Below are 2,689 nucleotides of genomic sequence, written 5' to 3' on the forward strand. Positions count from 1 at the left end.
AGCTTGCAGTGAAAGAAAATACCTGGACGAATTGCGGTAATCGACCGCACGTATTTTCGTTTGCGCAAGAGCAGTGTTAATCGTACGAATTTTGACGTACGGAAACGCCACCATCCTTGCGAAAATCGTACGATCGACCGAAGTTTTCTAACATGGTGCATAGTCAAAAGTCGATCGATTGTACAGTATTTGCGGTTGTACACTGCCCATCAACCTTACGAATATCGGACGCAAAGCGATTTGCATATGAAAATCGGCCGATAATCTTAAGGTGTATGGGCACCTTTACTGCTAAAACTTGTGAATTTTCTCTATTTGGGCATGCCTGTGCTATAAACAGGAATCAATAAGCAGGAGGTCAACTCACATGCTGTGCATTGTTCAAGTACTGCTTTACATCAGGAGAAACAATAGCAGTTGAACAAGATTTTCTAACCTGTCTATCCTATTACATCTGTTGTTTCAGGAACATCTGACCCTGTCCACAGACATGAGATTATGGCCAGATATGGCTATTGTGCTCAAATGGGGCTGCTATTATTTCATGTCTAAATGTGCTTTTAGATTTTAGAACAGATCGCATTTTAGTGGTCATTTATGCAAACATTCAGACAGATCCTATGGGTTGGAAAACTTTCTACAATTCTAACTATTCTTATGTATTGTTTCATTTTTACTTTTTTTTTACTTTTTCAGAACGTTTTATTGGTACACTATATGAACAATGCTTTAGAACCGCAGCTTCTGGAAGAACCACTTGTTTTTGCCAGTCTTGTACCTTTCCTCAAATTTGACTTTGGCCTCCCTTCTGGCTTTCCTTTTCAGAGCTGGGTCTCCGAAAAACATCCTTGTTCACTACAGCTTTGTCAAGAGGAATATCAACTGAGTATCTGGTTGGCATGAGGTGATTGTAGTTGTACACCTTCACAAAGGCCTTGATCTTGGAACGCTTGGCAATCCTCTTCTTGCCCATAGTGGCGGTCACCTTACGAGGATACCGGTCAATGCCAGCGACCAGGGCGTGGCTGTATTGGCGGTCAGAGGTGCCCTCATCGATGTTCTTTACAATGACGGCTTTGCGGCCTGCATAGCGTCCAGCCAGAACAAGGACAACTTTCCCTGGTTTCATGAACTTGCCCTTCTCTTTCACGCCGCGTATTTCATGACGCACTTCCTGTAGAGCGCTGTCTAGCAGCCAGCCTTGTTTTTTCCATGTATTGTTTCATTTGATTAAATTATTTGCTGACTCCGAAGTGCCCATGCAGACAAGAGACTTTAAAGTGAAATTTATTTGTATTGCATGCTGATCTGAACTTAACCCACCCCTCTATTGTTAATCCTTGTTTGTACTGCTTGTTAAAGCTTGTCCTTATCAGCTTATTATTTGTGCTTACTGATAGCAACCATGCTTGCATTGTGCATTGAAAGAAATCGGTGAGGGATCATAAGTACTACAGTACCCTAAAAGGTGCCCATACACTTTATAACCCTCGCAAGACTTTTGTAGATCTTGTAGACTTGGACAGGCAGATCGTGCCTGCGATCATCACAAGCCCCCGGGCGGGCTTCCGATGACTGCAATGCTGAACGGGCAGTGTGTGCGTGCGCACACCGGCCCGTTCGGCAGGCATCTCTCGATCATGTTAAAAACCAGCCGAAAAATCGTACGTTCTCGGCTGGTTTTCCAACATGCTCGATATACAAAAGACGTGTGACCGTACAGTAGAAACGGTTGCACGCCTTCCATACACTGCACGATTCTCGTACGATCGCGGGATTTGCCGCGATTCTCGTACGAGAATCGTGCAGTGTATGGGCACCTTAATAATCAGCAATAATTAATCACAACTGTGCTACAAAAAAATCAATCTGAGCTATTTTAAAAATAGCTCAGATTGATTCAATAATAATAGATAGTAATAATACGTATAGTAATAGATAGTATAGTAATAAATATCAAAGTGAAAAGACTTACCTCATGCTGTGTCTTTATTCTTAGGCTGGCCAAACACCTGTCAATTTTTTTCATTCAAACCGCCGGCTGAACCAAAAAAATGGATCCGATTCCTCCATCAACACAAAAAGCGTGTTGATCGAGGAATACCGCTGTTTGCATTGTATTCTAACAGGTGCCGTCGGAACCTGTCAGAATACCCGATCGGTATGGGCAGCTCATTGGCTGCCGGCTCTGATCAATTGAAATATTTCCAGCCGGCCCCTCCGATCAGCTGATCAAGGAATTCCGGGCTCAAAGGGAGCCGACAGCCCCCCACACTGTGCGAATTTCAGCAGGTACATTAAAAAACTGCCGAAATTCGACCAGATTTTGGGCACCTTTAACCCTTTGAGGCCATGTGGCTGGTGGAAGATCATTGTCATAAGACCAATGGTCGAAGCGTGCTTAGAGCCCTCTCTAGAAGTTGGAAAGTTGCGTTTTTCACACCGAATTCACCATTTATTTTTAAATTAGAGCAAGATCTTTACAATAGCTATGATGTAGTTTTTCCTTGGCAATAGTTATTTTCCAAAAAGATATTGTAGGTGCTAAGAGATATCTGCTGAATGCATAGACATACACATAAAGTATGCCCACAGCCATTAACGAGTATTTACTGCCAATTTTTTAAAATTATATTTGGATAGTGGATGGAAGGGATAGAACCTCTGTCAAGTTTTAATTACCATCTGA

General features: G+C 42.5%; 1 pseudogene; it reads right to left on the reverse strand.

The window, feature by feature from the left end:
• Positions 1–688: 688 nt before the first annotated feature.
• Positions 689–1,150, reverse strand: LOC108786636 (annotated as a pseudogene).
• Positions 1,151–2,689: the final 1,539 nt, after the last annotated feature.

The sequence above is a fragment of the Nanorana parkeri genome, unplaced genomic scaffold, assembly GCF_000935625.1.
Source record: "Nanorana parkeri isolate BGI_ZX_2015 unplaced genomic scaffold, ASM93562v1 scaffold220, whole genome shotgun sequence".
NCBI lineage: Eukaryota > Metazoa > Chordata > Amphibia > Anura > Dicroglossidae > Nanorana > Nanorana parkeri.